Consider the following 17542-nt stretch of genomic DNA (forward strand, 5'->3'; position numbering starts at 1 on the left):
TAGGATATACAGGTAAAAATGGTACCATCTCTGGCTTCATGGAAGCCACAAAACTATCTTTCTATAATCATGGGAGATTTGTTCCATGACCTCTGATACCAAATCCTTAAGATATTCACATCCCTGTATAAAACTGCATAATGTTTGCATGCAAACTATGCATGCTCTGTGTATTTTAAAATCATATATATTACTTACAAGGCAATGTAGACAATTGCTACAGGAATGACCAAGAGAAAGTTTAAACATGGTCAGTATGTTTGCAATGTGAAATCATTTCAGTCAATGATTGTTTGAATCCAGAATGCAGAATCCAGAGATGTAGAAGGCTGACTGCACTATAGGTGAAAGAGGCATGTGAAGAAATGACTGCAGTACAGAATGACAAATGCTCTAAGAGGAGAAGAGCCAGACTTGAACTTGCAGGAAGAGGTGATGTTGGAGAGAGTCAGAGTAGGAAAGAATATTTCAAACAGGAGAAAGCATAGGAAGAGGTCCAAAAGTAAAAACAAGCATTCTTTGTTCAGGGACATATACAAACAATATTACAAAAGGTGTATTGTCATTTGAAGTGTGATGAAAGAAGAGGCTGAAGAAATGAAAACATTCCACCTACAAGGGAGCTTGTGCTTGTTAAGGGTGTATCACACTGATACTATGTTTCTCCCACTGGTGAACCCTGCCAACAGGCAGAACTAATGTGGCCCCACTTCTTGGATACTAGAATTTATAAAAACCAGAGGAAAGAGACAAACTTAAATTATTATGAAAGGAAAATGATCTTTGTCAATCTTAAAATACCTGACTTTAGGATCCACTTGGGGGAAGTGTTTGAGAAGCGTCAATTGACAGCTGCTATGCTCAGCAGTGATGTGGTCAGAGAAAAGTTTTAGCCAATCACACATTCTGGTGATGGTAAAAAGAATGTGTGTGAAGGATAACTGCCACAGAAAAGCCAGTTAGAAGGAAGTCCGGTCTTCAATAAAATTAACGTAAGTGGCTGGTCTATGGTGGAGATAAAAGGATGGAAAACAGCAATGCATTTGAGGACTAAACACAGGTGGGCTGGAGGTGAAGGAATAGATGAAAAAATAAAAGCTGGGCACCGGTGGCTCACGCCTGTCATCCTAGCTGCTTAGGAGGCTGAGATATGAGGATCGCGGTTCAAAGCCAGCCTGGGCAGGAAAGTCTGTGAGACTCTTATCTCTAATAAACCACCAGAAAACCGGAAGTGGCTCAAGCGGTAGAGCTCTCGCCTTGAGCTGAAGAGCGCAGGGACAGCGCCCAAGCCCAGAGTTCAAGCCCCACGACTGACCCCCCCCCCCCCAAAAAAAGAAAGAAACCCGGAAATGGTGCTGTAGCTCAAGCGGCAGAGCGCTCGCCTTATGCTGAGGAGCTGAGGGATAGTGCCCAAGCCCCAGCGTCGTTCAAGCCCCACAACCGACAAAAAATATATAAAAAGAAAAAAGAAGGCAAATAAAATGATCAAATGTAAGGCCATGGTCCTACCTTAGAAGACTAAGTGGACTAGGGACCAGCCAACAAGCAAGGGTATATTGCCAAAAGTTTATATGACTTCAGCGCTAAATATATGAATTGCTCTAAATTCACATAACTCCAAGTGAAAATGCTCAGAATCCATCCTGAGCATCTTCTCTGGTTCCTTCTATGAAAACTCTCAAGCACTTTCTTTTTGTTGTTGTTCTTGTTCCCCTTCCCCTCCCTAAATTAGATAAATGCATACAAGGTGTATGCAAGATGCAGGGTACCAAAATCAAATACAGTGACAACAAGGGATATACCATAGGGGGAAGAACATACAAAAGAACCAAAAATAAATCACATAGTACATTAAAAACAACAAAGAAAAACCTCTTGTGTCCATATCTTGTGGTTCATTTCACTTAGCATCATCCTATCTGGTCATATGTACATAGCTTTTGAGCTTTTCTGCTCATCTGATAAGATTAGACATATACTGCAAATAAGGGACGTAAATATCCTAGACATATATTGCAAATAAGGGAAACCATAGAACCTATATATCTTTGGGTCTGGCTTACTCAAGCACTTTCAAAGAGGACATAACTAGAAAGATATTTTGCCCTTTCACCTTTCCAGTTTTCAGGGATCATCATTGGAGCTTATACATACCCTAGATTTGGTTCCTACATTGTTGCCTCTGCCTTCTGCCAACATGTCAACACCTACAACAAGCAGTAATTGCCCGGGCATGGTTTCCTTAGAGAATCATTGATCCACTAATTCTGTCTAGGTCCCTGGATTTCTGTCTTATCACTAGTAGCAACACGTCACTGACAATATGGATTGCTTATAAATAAGCAACCTGGAAGAAAATTTATTATCAATATTGTCCATCAGTCCTTCAGACTGGAGTTCCTATTTCTGAACTCTATTTCACTTTCAACAATTTTAAAAATCAATTTCATTGCAGCTTCTGGTGTCCCAATTGTAATAAAACAGATAGTGATCTCAGGTGGGGAATAAGCTTCAGAAACAGATGAACTCATAAGACAAAAATCCTATGTCCCTATCCTCCTGTTTTCATGCAAATGTTCCCAGTAATTAAATCAGGAAAGGAAAATATAGCAAAAACGTATCAGCCAAATGGTTTCAAAATTTCAAAAGAAGCTGTAAATATGATCCTTTTTAGAGGATCAGGCTCTAACTAGGGTAGGAGAAAGTGTAACAGTTGTTCTGATGAAGCAGTTTTTAAATGCTTGTCAGTGACTTAAAGAGAGATAACTGATACATGTTGAAGAAGCTGGTGATATTTTAAATAGTTTGGACACTACGGAGAACATTTTTTTTCCTTAAAGTAATGTACTGGGAAGTGTTGGCAAGATTTTATTTGAATGTAGCAGTGCTTATGTGAGGAAGTTATTTTGAATTACCCTAGTATAAATATGTATGACTTTATTTGTATTGAAAATTCCCCTTTGCAAGCAAGTGAATGAGGGACAGTTATATCTCTATTGCTTTGTAAATGATTTAGGTATTTCATTCTAGAAATAAAATATACTAAGAATTCAAAAATAATGTCAGAATTCTATTTGTGCCCAACATGAGTTTTGCACCTTTTGACTTTTACTGGCCACATGCAACAAGCACTACCTTTTGTCTTGCATCTAGGATTTTTCTATGGAATTCATGAATGAATGCCTCTTATTCAGGTCCTCACATGGAACAAGCTCTGTCCTAGGCACTGGGCACACAGCATTAAAACTAATAATAGGAGTATTCTTTATCCAAACGTATTTCAGAGGGATATTCTGCTTCCCTTAGGCAATTTTCCATAGCAAAGAGGAAATTCCAAATCCTAGAGTCATATCTATTTTACAAGTTAAGCCTCTTGAAGCCTAGCATTGAGAACTAATTTTCCTTCTAAATAACATCCAGAAAGGTAAGAAGAAGAAATGAGGCTTGAAGCAAAGGAGACCCAAGATGAGAGAAAGATATTAGAGAAAGAAATTCAAATAGGGCTCAAACTTTTCTTTTGAGAAAACTTGGAGCAATCAGATGTTGTAATTCTGCATGAAAATTAAATACTCTCAGAAGAAAAAACTCCATTTGTTAATAGAGACTGTGGACTGAAGAAGGCAAAATGAAACTTGTCATCGTTGCTTGCTTGCTTTAGTAATTATGTGCTATGAGAAGGAGGAAAATAATTTATCATAAATTGCTACTTCACACTTGCCTTTCTAAGAAAACTCCATCTTCACTTGTGGACTTCATTCTTCCTTTTTTATTTCTTTTACAGAGAAAAATTCATTAAATTGTAATAGATTTTTCTGAAAATTAAGCCACAAAAAGGCCCTCGCTCATTTAAAGAATAAGGCTATGCACACAATTCTACATTTGTTCTTTTTTAGTCTGTCTATAGAACTTGGTAAAAAAGGGGTTTGGTAGGCTCTAAGTATCCACAGTCCCTTCCTACTACCCACATCTGTCCTAACTCTTAGCTCAAGGTGTAAGTTTCTAAGAAAATGTCCGTTTACCCCAATGAAAGATGCCATAAAGAGCAGCAAATATTTATTATATGACAGGCACTGTTCCAGGGGTTGTGAAAGATATGTTCATGATAGATCACCTTCCCTTGTCAAATAAATTACTATGTGGAGATCCTAAATGAAGCAATAGCTTAAATTTTCCACATGACTGTGATTTACTTTAATATAATAAAAGTATGATGATACTTTGCCCCAAATTCTAGGTCAATTGTTATTTCAAATGACATTTGCAAGTATATTTGCCTCAATTTGAATATTTCTCTCAACCATGCAAGAATCTTCCCCAATAAAACAAAACTTCAATACAGATCATTACTACAGAATGGCATGATAAAACTGTGATAAGGGCTGGGAAGTTGGCTCAGCGGTAGAGTGCTTGCTTCCCAGGCATGAGCCAGACCGTGGTGATATGACTCAAGTGGTAGGGCATTAGCCTTGAGCTGAAGAGCTGAGGAGCAGCGCCCAGGCCCAGTGTTTAGCCATCCCACAACCAACAAAACAAAAAACAAAAAAAAAAGCTATTTAAGTAAATTTTCCATGTCCCATCTAAAGGGTAAATAATAGTAACTAATAAAGTAGCACAATGCTATACTGATTTCTCTAAATTGAAATTCCAGATATTTAGTAGGTTGATAAATTAAGCTTTAAAAGAACAGGGTTTGATTTTTTTCCTTTTATTTCAAAGCCAAATATTTCCTATTAACTTTCAGCGACGTTCTATCCCTCTTCTAGATTGGTATCAGTTGTGTGCCAAGAACAATAGGTAAGTCAGCGTCTCTCAACCCAGAGAAGTTATTCTTCTGTCACAAGAGCCATACTTATGGTTCTACAGTGACTAAGGGAAAAAGTCTAATAGGAACAGATTTTTTTTTTGCATGTGTAGCAAAGCTAGCTCCAGAGAAAAAGAAAAAAAAAAAAGGCCTGGTTTGCGCTGTAACAGAACCACTGAAACAACATGCTCCCTGAGTCCATAGCCCAGTCCTCCCCTGACACTCTCCTTTCTAGGGCATAGGGTAGAAAAGTCACATACACAGTAGACCCTGCCAGCACCTGCTGACTCAATCTTACTCCCAAATTTGCAGGCAGAGAATGAAGCAATGTCTCTACTATATACATACTCTCACCTTTTTGCTGTGTTGTTGTTTTTCTTTTTGTAAGTAGATGTCCAGGCATTTAACCCGAGGTGACAAGAGGAAAGTGACAAGATGCAAGCAACCTTTTTATTTCCTTTCTATCCTTTCTACCTCTCTACTACTCCACCAATTTTCAGATGTTTTGCTAAGAGCAGGTAACAAGTAGAGCAATGATAAGACCTACTTTTTTTTTTGCCTTGATCAAGTGAAATCTTTGATTGATACTTGTTGACCATGTTAAGCTGGCTGGAAAGGTGTTTCAAGCAAGTTAGAATACATAGGGAGAATTGGCTAGAAAAGAAAATATTCTCTTTACCATTACAAACGGAAGTATGAAATATATAATCAAGTTAAAGTATAAATTTTCATCTTTGTTAATATCACTATCTTCTATCATCACAAACACCCACTTTTTAAGTTACAAATTAAGAAATCCTATGATCCTATTCATTTTTTGATGTTATTATCGATAAACACTGTTTTATAAAATACATGAACCATTTAAATAACTCCTAATCAAGTCATAAAAACAAACAAGAATAATGTATTTAAAGATAATAAAATCAAATAAAAATCATCTAAAAGATTTATTTCTGGGCTGGGATGTAGCTCAGTGGCAAAGTGCTTGCCTACCAAGTACAATGTGCTGGGGTCAAACCCCAGTATCAAAAAAGAAAAGACAGAGACAAAAGAAAATACAGTTAAAGGATGGGAATGTGGCTCAGTGGTAGAGTTCTTGCCTAGGATGCAGATTCCCCAGTACCACATACACAGAAAAAGCCAGAAGTGGCACTGTGGCTCAAGTGATAGAATGCTAGCCTTGAACAAAAAGAAGCTCAAGAACAGTGCCCAGGCCCTGAGTTTACACCCCAGGACTGGGGCTTAACACACACACACACACACACACACACACACACACACACACACACACACACACACACACACTGTTAAAAAAAACATAAAAGATATATTTACAGGGAATTACTATTCATTGATGTGATTACTTTCTGCAGATGTTTAGCATATATAGTCAGTTTTTTCCACTACCACTAGCTGGAATCTATTCCTTCGCTCATTTAAAAAAATAATGTTCACAGTGTTTAAATGATGGAGTCAGCACAAAATTAACACTCACAAAAGAGAGAGTCAAATCTACTTCATGGATCTATAATATGCTATTACTGAGGTTAACATAAATAATCTGGTATAAAATACATGGATATCATTCCCTAGTCTACAGTGATAAAGGAAATTATATAAGAAATAAAAATGATTCTAGATTTGCATGGATTGTGATGCCTCTTTCATCACTAAGTTGTCCTAGTCTTAGGCACAGCAGAGAGACTAACACAGATCCTATGTAAGCCAGCAAGAATCTCCCAAGGGTCTTCCTGGAATTGGGGGATGGGAGGTTAGAAAAGTGATTGGATCAGGAAACTTTATCTGGAAGCCTGAGGCACCAAAAGTCAGAGAAAGCATTAGGGCCAACATTATAACTAAAAAAAAAAAAAAAGAACTTAAGTGTTCTATAAGACAATATAAGTCACACATTTTTTAAAAAGGGTCATACTACAGCAACCAGGAAAAGTATACGTGGGCCACAAATCAGCATGCAGAGTGAATGAACACAAATAGTTTAGAAAGATGTGTTGAAAGATTAAAAAAAGAAACCAGGCACTGGTAACTCATGTGTGTTATCCTAGCTAATCAGGAGGCTGAGATCTGAGGATCTTGGTTCAAAGCCATCCTGTGCAGGAAAGTCTATGAGACTCTTATCTCTAACCAGCAAAAGGCCAGAAGTGAGTCAAGTGGTAGAGTGCCAGACTAGAGTCAAAGAGCTAAGAGACAGCCCCTAGGCACTGAGTTCTAGGCCCACTAAAGGCACAAAAGAGAAGTAGAAGGGAGAGTAAGCGAGTGAAAGAAAGAAAGAAAAAAGGAAGAAAGAGAAAGAGAGGAAGGAAGGAAGGAAGGAAGGAAGGAAGGAAGGAAGGAAGGAAGGAAGGAAGGAAGGAAGGAAGGAAGGAAGGTAGGAAGGAAGAAAGAAAGGGAGGGAGAGAGGACGAGAGGGAGGGAGGATAAGAATTTAGATGTTAGGGGTAACAGAACAAGGCACATAGTACTCATAAATCTGATTCATGAAATTGTCATCTATTTGTACAACTACTTAATAAGTTATATGTCACATGACTGGTATTGGCTGTGAGAATGGCCCCATTAGATTCAAAGACCTATAAACAGCCAAGCACAAATGTCCCCAAGAATTGGGGGCAGTCATTGGTTCTTCCTAGGCCACAGTTTCCTTATTTAATGTGGCAGATGTAACTTCTTCAGATCTGCTATCAGAATTAAGAGATATATGAATTGATTTACCATTGTGCTAAATCTAGAGAAGAAAGGCTTCTTTTATAGCTATTGTTATTTAATAATTGTGATTGCTATACAAATGAACAAATGATGACTTTTATAAAGTAAGGTTACTTGAAAAAAACTGCAAAAAATCCCTAGAATGGCAAAAATATAGAACTAAGTACAGTTCTATTGCAAAATGTATAATGTCTAATGTTTTACAGAATAAAAAGTATTACAGAACTTTTACAAAAGTATGAAGTTATTTTCAAGTCTTTGGACAATTTGTAGGTCTAAACCATTTCTGGTCCAATCCTCAGGAAAAAAAAAAAGGGAAAAGGTACAGATCACTCCAAATCTCCTAAGCTAAATCAAATATTCCTTTTGGTAGCTTTAACTGACACAGAATATGGAATAGATCTTTCGAAAAAAGAAACTATTAAGGGACCCTTTAAAGTAGAGTCTTAAAGAACAAAAAAGCCACCAGTATAAGGATTAACTATCACAATATTTTTCCCCTACTATTTGCATTGATTTTTCAGCTTTGCAACTAAAGAAAATCTGGCCTCATGCACATTTAAGAGACCAGGGAATTTCATTTTCCACTTAATAAACTGATTTTCTCCCCTTCTATAGGTACTTGAAATTAGCGCAAACCCCAGGATACAATACCAAAAGGGAATGTTCAATTCATTATGAATGGTTTTAAAGCAAATAGTATTCTGACAGCAAATTCCTGGTCTCCAAAATTGTAAGTTGCTTCTTCTTTTTTTTTTTTTTAACCAGTGTTACTCAAGATCGCTTCTGATCTTCTGCACATTTAACCCTTATACTCAATACATGATTGCAGAGTATGTGCAACTTTAAGTTCATACATTTGGACTAAATTCTTTTTCAAAAGAATCTGATATTTATGGCCAAATTATGATTATATGGAATACAATAAATCAACTGTGAACTAACAAAAAGAAAATGGTATTTTTATTTTACTTTTGTGACTAAACATGCTTTGAACAGTTCTAAAAAAATCATAAACCAGCAAAAATCCTGCAATGATTTTCATTTTCTTTTTATACATAATGACAGAAACTCATCTTTCAATTTAAAAAAAATACAAAAAGGTAATTATTTTTAATGCTCAAAATTAGTTTAAGTTGTTTTTACTTGACTTATGTGTTCCGTGTTATGTGTTTGACCTTTCACTATATTAATAAAATGACACTATAGTGACAGTCCATGCACTATTTCATTTAATTCTTAACAAAACCCTAAGGACTAAGCACCATTAGTATACCCTCATTGTAGATAAAGAAAGAGACTGAAAGTAAATTGCCTGTTATCACACAGGTAGTAGTAACCTGCAGGGCTAATATTAAAAATAGATACTTTGGACTTCAAGTGGCACAGCAGTATAAAAATATCAAAGAAAGGCTTACTTAATCACTTTCAGAAAAATTAAATCAGCCTATATATTACTAAGTAAAAGATGAAAAGTATCCTAAATACCAAGGCTGAATTATCAAGTGCTTTGATTTTCTGCTTTTAGGACTAAGTAAATAGAATACAAAGTTCAATGATCAACTTTCAGCAACAGGATATGGTGCATAATTAGTGCATGTCTCTAAATTTGGGGAAAACAGTTACTTCATTTTACATCTCATTCTCCCAACTAATTACACAGTTCTACCAGATTTATATGTGACTGTTTCATAAAAGATTTACAAATTGTTGAGAAGTTTTACAGATAAGTAGAAAAAATTACAGCTCAATAAATAAACTTTTACAAGTATGGAAAAAAAATTTACATTAAAATGTAACTTTATTTCTTTGTCCTGAGAGATTGATTTTTAAAGACACATTTAAAAATTAAGCATTAGATATGCAAATATGTGTTCAGATCAGAGATACCAAAATTATTCAAATGATTAATTATTCATCATAAAATGTCAATTAATAATTATGAAGCTTAAAAGGCATCCTTCTAATGCATCTTTATTTTTCCTGGCCTAAAAAGGGCTTAATATACATGTTCAATTGACTTCTAACAAGTTTTAAAAATTCAACAAAGTAAACAAATTATAAGTAAGTGCACACTCTGAATTTTAAGGGAGAACTACAAATGTGTTCAAAGTATAAGAAAGAAACAATAGTTTTCATAATAATGAAAATTAAAAACATAGCCAACATTCATGACACAGAGAACCTCATGCTCACTCACCTGCTAGGTAAACAGAAGGCAACCTAGCCAAGGAAACCCAGAACCAGCTGAAGTGATCAATCTTAGCTGAGGGGCAGAAGAGTGCTTCAAGACTTTTTTTTTTTTTTTACTTTCCAAATAAATACTAAAATAAACTCACAGCTTAAGTTCTGTAAATCAACCTATTGTGATTTTAAAGTCTGCTACGCACGTTTAAAATATCACTATACACATTTAAAAATGTGCACATGTCCTTAATTCTGAAAGACTCTCCCTATTCCAAATGCTAAGCATATTTTTCCAAGAAGATTATATCTCATTTAAAATAATAATAATCAGCCAGAGCTGATCTGATAATACAGAATAATAGTCTATTGTGGTCGCTGAGATATTGATTTGTTTTTAGTCTTTTTTTTTTTTTTTTTGACTTTTCACTGACACCTGGTGAACGTGTAGTCTCTGAGACACCGGGAGTTATTTCAGTCAGGGTGTCCCTGCTGGTAGATTAATTGCATATTAAAGGTTGTGTTTTAAAAAACGAAAAGATAAATCTGGACACATCAAGGAAACACGAAAAAGAAACCCAAGGAGGGAGAAGAGGGGGTTGTGAAGAAAGAAAAGACCTGGCAGAAGGGATCTAGAAATAAAAGAGAATGTAGGAAATGCAATTGGGAAATAATTTCAAGAGGAAAAAAAAAAAAGAATCCGTATAAAGGGCAAAGAGGGCTGAGAGCGGGGCCAGGGGAAGGGAAGGGGGAGCTTTCTGGATTTCTATTCCCCGATGAGGTTGCTGGCGTCCGCTCCCTTTGCGCACCAGCCATCCAAGTGGAGGCGAATGCCATCTCCTCCGGCCTGCGTCGCGTCCAACTTACTCCAAGTTTTCTGGTGACTCCTACAGGGCCCTTTCCCGTCCACCCCCTTGAGTGAGATTGACAGTCGCGTGGAGGAGGCTTTTCCAGGCACAGCCTTTCTCATGATAATCAGCCCCCCGCATCACCTCCCGGCCGCCGCGGCTCCCTCTCGGAGCGCGGCTCGCGGACCCTGGGGACCGGAAACGGGGCGGCGGGCGGGGAGCAGGCGAGCTAGCCAGGTCAGCTGACCGGGCGGCGGGGCGGGGGTCGCGGGGCTCCGGGGCGGGGACCGGTCTGGTCAAGGCATGGAGGGAGGGAGGGAGGGAGGGAGGGGGAGGGTGGGCAGGAGGGGGTCGGAAGCTTCCCCCTTCCCCCTACAACACACACACACACACACACACACACACACACACACACGCACACACACACGCACGTGCTCTGCTTGTGCTGCGGGGCCTTTCCCTGAAATCAGATGGGAACGACCTAGGCTGAGGCGGGGGAGGGGTGCAAAGCGCGCAGAGAATTGGGGACGACCAGCCGACCTGTTTTGTATCAATAAATTAAGATGCTCATTTGGGTCCTGAAGTTTGCTGGGTTCTGGTGAGCAGAGACGCTGCAAGTGTCCTGAAGCCAAGATTCAGTCTTTACTTCGAAATAAAATAAGTCCTTCCCCCCCCCCCAACTCCAATCAGCTGGCCGTCCTGCGGGGGCCAGGTGACTGGCGAGATCCCACAGCGCAGGGGCCTCGCCGCGGGGCTGTGGGGGACAGTCTGGGGTTCTCTGGTCCAGCTTTGGTTTTGTTTGAAAGGGCTTCTTAGCGAGATGCTTTCGATTTTTTTTTAAATAGACTTTCCCCTCCTTTCCTAGGCTCAACTCCGAAAGGATTGGATTGCGAGTTTGCACGTGAGAAAACCGTTTGGCTTGGCTTGGACCCCTGCCGTCCCCCACCCCCTTCACACACAAACCCCATCCAGGGGTCTCCCCTTATCACCCTTTGCTTGCAACTCTGAAAGAAGTTGCCCTCCTCCTGCGTAGCCACGCACGGTCGAAATAATTCCTTCAGATGAAAAGATCAATTCCGTTTCGAAACGAGAATAGACTCTGTTTTAAAATTTTCTCCCCATGGTACAAAATAAACACAATTTGGTTTTTTCTTTTTAAAGAAATCATTAGCTATGACAGAAAAAAAATCCGAATGGCTTCTACAGCTTATGTGTGGACAAGGGCAGAAGCATTTTACCTCTTGGGGCATCTGGGCCAGCAAGATGAGTGGGGGGCGGGGGCGAGAGGAGGAGGAGAGGTTGTGAAAGTTGAGGAAATTGACAGACTGAGAGGTGAATGGGGGGACAGGCTCCACGTCCTGGCTGCAGGGAGCTGGTAAACAAAAGTGCATCCTCAGCCCGTCTGGGTGCAGGAGAGCAGTTTGTGTTACTCAAGGAAATCCTAAAGAATTATTTTCTCCTTCCAATGTCGGTTGCAATATTATTTCACATTTGCATGTATCTGTTGTTTTAATCCTCTTCGTCTGCACTAATCTCGAAGTGGATTATTAACGGAAAACACAGCCCGGGAAGGAGCGATTCATTTGCAGGATTTGTTTTGTTGTGTGGGGAGCCGAAAGCTAGCAGTCCCTAGCCTCCCCCTCCCCAGCTTCCCCCCTTTCTCTCTCTCTCTCTCTCTCTCTCTCTCTCTCTCTCTCTCTCTCTCTCTCTCTCTCTCTCTCTCTCTCTCTCTCTCTCTCTCTCTCCTCTCTCTCTCTCTCTCTCTCTCTCTCTCTCTCCCCTCTCTCTCTCTCTCTCTCTCTCTCTCTCTCTCTCTCTCTCTCTCTCTCTCTCTCTCTCTCTCTCTCTCTCTCTCTCTCTCTCTCTCTCTCTCTCTCTCGACTTTTCCCTACGTCCAGCGCTCTGGTGTCCCGCTCATCCCACGATCCCCATTGTCCCTGACCTGGCCCTCGAACTGAGTGAAGACTTCCGAACAAATCTGTATTCCAGGTTCTTCCGATTCCATCGTCTCTACTTAGGTGGGAACAGGAACACTCTCGTCCACACACTCCGGGAGAGAAGTGCCAGGCAAGGGCAATAGACAACCTGGCCCCTCAGCCCTGGCGAAGACCTTTCTTTCAAGTGCCCTCACCTAAACAGGCACTTTAATGGGAACCTAGAAAACTGAGTGGTGGTGGTGGTGGTGGTGATGGTTGTTGTTGTTGTTGTTAAAGTCCACATCAAATACTTGTCTGTAGAAACTCCCAGGGTTGAGTGTTGGGGGCTGCCTCCTGCCACTCGCTGACTGAGTCCAGGATAATCAGATGATTACATGTTTTTTAAATGGAAATACTTAATAGTCCTGGGGTGGTTTTTGTTGTTGTTGTCAGATCCTAAGAAACAAGACATTTAATATACATAATAAAGACACGTGTTTTGCTAGCTATTTGATTTGACCTGTGGTGACGTTTGAGTGTGTGCCTGGGCTGTAGTGGCTACCTGGGTGCCTGGAAAGAGCATCTTGCCTGCATGAAATCACCCTCATGCTTAATGGGCTCCTTCTTTCGTGGACAGGGGAGATGGAGGCTCAAAAGGCAAACTTCTAGAGAAAGCTGAACTCCAGTATTTTTAAAGACAAAAGAAAAGAAAAAGGAGGTGGATAAAAGGTTATGAACAATGGTAATGTTAGAGAAGTAACTTAATAAGTCATATTTTATTTAGTATAGGTATATGATGGCATAAGAAATGTACAGAACATGCTATAAATGTGTCTGATCCATGTTGGAAATCTTTATTAATATGTTTTAGACTGAAAATATCCAGTACAAAGAGATCTTCTGCAGGTACTTTATCTTTGATAGGGTATAGAAGTGATCATTTTATTCAGCTATTTTATTGTAAAACTCAAATTAGGAAAAGAAGTGAATCTTTAGCCAACTGTGAAAATCTGCTTTCTTGCATCCTACAACAAGATCGAGCTGTGGTCATGCTGAGTGGTTATTCCTCCCCCCCCCCCCGAAAAATAAACATACAAAATACAAAGACTAGTACCTCTGGGACTGTGGATGTGGCAACTCGTGTGGTGGCGTTTCCCTCCTTTGAGTGCAATTGCCAGTGACTCTTGCATTCAAAGTCTTGCTTTAGGCACACATTCAAAGCACAGTTCAAAGCAGTTTATCTTAATATAAGTAAAAGTCTACTGTTGGATCAGGGTATTATTTGTTTCAGATTTCATCAGACTGAAAACCAGGGTCTGCAATATATTTAACAACATTAAAGCAGAAAAAATGGTGGGAACAACCCTGTGGTCTATTTCACACCTACACCTTTACCTTTCCAAGGGCGCCCAAAGGCTTTAAGACTGGAAGTTTATTTGTGCTCTGAGGTTCTCAAGTACTTTCACTCTGAAAGGGGGAAAAAAAGCCTCAAAATACTTGAAGAAATTGAGCCTGAACTATCAGAGGCTAAGAGATTTCTTCCTTTTCCGATAAACGCCTGTGCTCAGCATCCTCAAATTTGGCTGTCTTTATTTACTTCTATATTAGTTCCAATTATGTGCAGTGTAAACCAGCTTTTTGATTAACAAAACAGCAGAGCATTGGTTAAGAACACTTAAACTTCAAAAAAAATTCCCCTGGGAAGTGGGCTCTGAATTGGTTAATAATGTGCAGTACTTGCTAAATTGCTGACTTCCAGATGTGGAAAATATCTTTCTTGTTTAGGACCTATGTAACCTGATTGGATTACGACAGAAGCGTCATGTTGGAAGCTTTTGAGTGATTATTTAATTAACCATACAGTAGAAAGCTGTATTCTCCAGGAAATCCCTTCCATATTTGCATAACAATCCCTTCAGAGCAAAGGTGGAGTCTTTTCTTTTTAATTTTACTTTAATTGCAATATCAAAAAATATATTCCAAAACTTAGACCCCATGCCGTTTAATATTGTGCTCTCTCTTCCCTGCTAAGTTCCTCTATGGCCTTTCTCCTTTTCTGTCTGCCTGTCTGCATACTCACTTTGTATTGAGGTCTCTGAGATGCAGGAAGATCTACTGATTGGTCAATGTAATGTTCTGCATTAATTTAGTGACCATTTATTAAAATCCCCAAGTACATTTAATATCATGATCCAAGTCACCCCTATACACACCCTAAGATTCCGTTTCTATGTACACTCCCCCTACCCCCACCCTCTGGCTTTTGCATCTTAAGAGAGAGGGGGGGTAAAGAATTTGAGTTCAGAAGCCGTTCTGAAAGCCACACAACAGCTCAAATCTGGTCATTAGAGATATCTCTATTAAAGAAATAGAAAGGGGTGATCTGGATTGAAGACCCAGGATCTTTCCCTTTAACTTTCGGTCCCTTGGAGTTCTGTAGTTGTGAGTGATGTGCACGGTTTTCCGCCCTGTAACTCTGTAGGATTTAGTGATGAGGATAATGATGCCAAAGGCTTGGGGGGGGGGGGCGTGGGAGAAGGGAGGGAGGGAGGGAGAGAGGGAGGGGAAGGGTGGAGGGTGGGTGAGGGAGAAGGAGGGAGTAGAGGAAGGGGACGCAGGGGAGGGAGAGGGGGAGGGAGGGGGAGAGAAAGAGAGAGAGAGAGAGAGAGAGAGAGAGAGAGAGAGAGAGAGAGGAAGAGAGAGAGAGAGGAGAGAGAGAGAGAGAGAGAGAGGAGAGAGGAGACGCGCGGGAGGGAGAGAGGAAGGGAGGGGAGGTGGAATTTCATTCCTTCCACTAAAGCGTTTGCGGAGACTTCAAGGTTATAATCTATCCCAGATCCTTTCCCAGAGAGAAACTTGGGCGATCACGTTTTCACATGATGCTCACGCTCAGGGCGCTTCAATTATCCCTCCCCACAAAGATAGGTGGCGCGTGTTTCAGGGTCTCTCTTCTCTCCCCTACAGAAAAGAAAAAGAAAAAAATGTCATTAGAAGAGGCGTAACACGTCAGTCCGTTCCCCAGGTTTGTGTTTCCTGAGAGTGGCCCGAAAAGAGATCAGTCCTAACCTGCTCCGCAGGAATAACGGTCCTGCCTCCCGACACTCTTGGCGAGGTTTTGTACAGTTTGCTCCGGGAGCTGTTTCCTTCGCTTCCACCTTTTTTTCTCCCCCACACCTTCGCGGCTTCTTCATGCTTTTTCTTCTCACCATTTCTGGCCAAAACTACAAACAAGACTTCGCAGGTAGGTTTTCCCCCCTTTCCCTTCTTTTTGTTGTTGTTGTTGTTGTTTTTTACACCTTTTTTTTGTGTGTGTCCTCATCCTTTTCTAATTTTCTCCCTTTGAGTGGGGATGTGTCTGAAGTGAGAAGGGCTGTCTGTGGGTAGGAATTTCAGGTGGGTTTAGCTGCTTTATAGTATGCTTTTTCCCAGGAGTGGCTTCTTTGCCTTCTCTTGTTTTTCTAACTCTCTCCTTCCTTTTACTCTCCCCTTTTTCCTTTCCCCAAATAATTAGCCCTGTACCTGTCCACTTCAGGTAACCAAAGGTGCCTTTTGCTCCCAGCATAAGAAAGTTTTATTGAGAACCTATATGGCTGGAATCAAAACTCATCGAGGGGATAACTTCTCTATTTTCGCATCTAGCTCCAATTCATTATGTTCACCAATTAAAACTTGGCAAATACCTGTTAATAATTATAAAACTTGTTTGATATAGATCTACTAAATTCGAGAGTAAGTCTTTCTCTTAGACATGGCAATCCAACTTCTCCCACCCAAGAAGGGCTGTTTTCTAAGCAGAAAGTTGCCTGTTTTTTGTCTGCTTAGCGAGTTTCATTTCTTTATTTCATTCTTTGTGTGTGTGTGTGTGTGTGTGTGTGTATGTGTGTGTGTGTGAAGTAAACACCTCACTTCTGTGATTATAATAAAGAAGTGAAAGTCCTCCTGGAACTTGAGTCGTTTACCAAAGTGGGTGGGGGGTCACTACAGCTGGGAAAGAAAACTACTGTCAGGGTATCAAGGTTTAAAATAGGGTAACTTTTATCATTGTATTTTTAATAGCCAAGTAACATAGGCATGGATTTTCATAGGAGTCACACACACATGCCATTTCATAGTTTGGGACTAAGAAGTTGAGAGAGAGAAAGAGAGAGAGAGAGAGAGAGAGAGAGAGAGAGAGAGAGAGAGAGAGAGAGAGAGAGAGAGCAGGACTTCCCAGGAACAGTGGTAAGTTCAGCTAACATAAATGTGTTTATCTCCACCTACTTATATATTTTACATGCTCCCCTGTAATGATGAGGATAAGATTACTTACTCCAGAGTTAGGAATAACAGCCAAAGATAAAGTTTACAGCACAAATGCTCCTCTCCTCTTTCTCCTCCCCCCCCCCCACTCGCTCATAAAACTAGCAACTTACTTTATTAAACATATATTTATATGCAATTGTGTGTGAGTCTCAGCATGCATGCAGACAGGCCAGCTGTTTCACCCCAGACACTTTGCATGACCATTTCTTTATTTCAGAGATCTCAACCCCTCCCTCGACATTTTCAGATCAATAAGACAGGCAAGAAAATGAATTAAAATGTGTCAAACTTACAAGTCTCCTTTCTGTGCATTGCCTAGGTAATTCTAAGGTCCTCTTTAAAACATCCACTTCCCCTCTTCTGCCTCCCCCCCCCCTCACCCCTATCTCAACAAATGTGTGGAAACTGATACTCACTTTCCAGGTTTTCCGCACAACGCTTCGAGCATAGGGAGAACAATAGGTGCGGGGCGTAGGGGACTGAGTGTACTGGAGGCAGAGAAAGGGTTAATAGCCCTTGTGTTACAGTTTGCATCTGTTACATCTTTTATAAGCCCCCTGTTTAAACTAATCCTCGAGGCACAGCATCTTCCCCAACCTCCACCGACTTTCAGGATTCTCCTCCTCTCCTGCCTGCCCGCGAGGTTCCCTTCTCCAAGTTTTGACAGTTTCTGCTGAAAAAAAAAAAAAAATGCAGCGCCTCTCTCGATTTTTAGGTACAAAAGTTTCGAAGCCAGAAAGGATACGATCATTTAATAGAGCTTA

The 17542-nt window shown here is 40.2% G+C and overlaps 1 protein-coding gene across 1 annotated transcript in view; it reads left to right on the top strand.

Annotated features, from left to right (window-relative positions):
• Positions 1-15640: 15640 nt before the first annotated feature.
• Positions 15641-17542, top strand: part of Zeb2 (zinc finger E-box binding homeobox 2) — a 135262-nt gene continuing 133360 nt past the window's right edge. Inside the window, 1 exon segment of the mRNA XM_070023618.1 lies at positions 15641-15717. The gene's annotated coding sequence lies outside the window, so the exon portion shown is untranslated.

The sequence above is a fragment of the Dipodomys merriami genome, unplaced genomic scaffold (assembly GCF_024711535.1).
Source record: "Dipodomys merriami isolate MVZ:Mamm:240054 unplaced genomic scaffold, mDipMer1.0.p SCAF_1, whole genome shotgun sequence".
NCBI lineage: Eukaryota > Metazoa > Chordata > Mammalia > Rodentia > Heteromyidae > Dipodomys > Dipodomys merriami.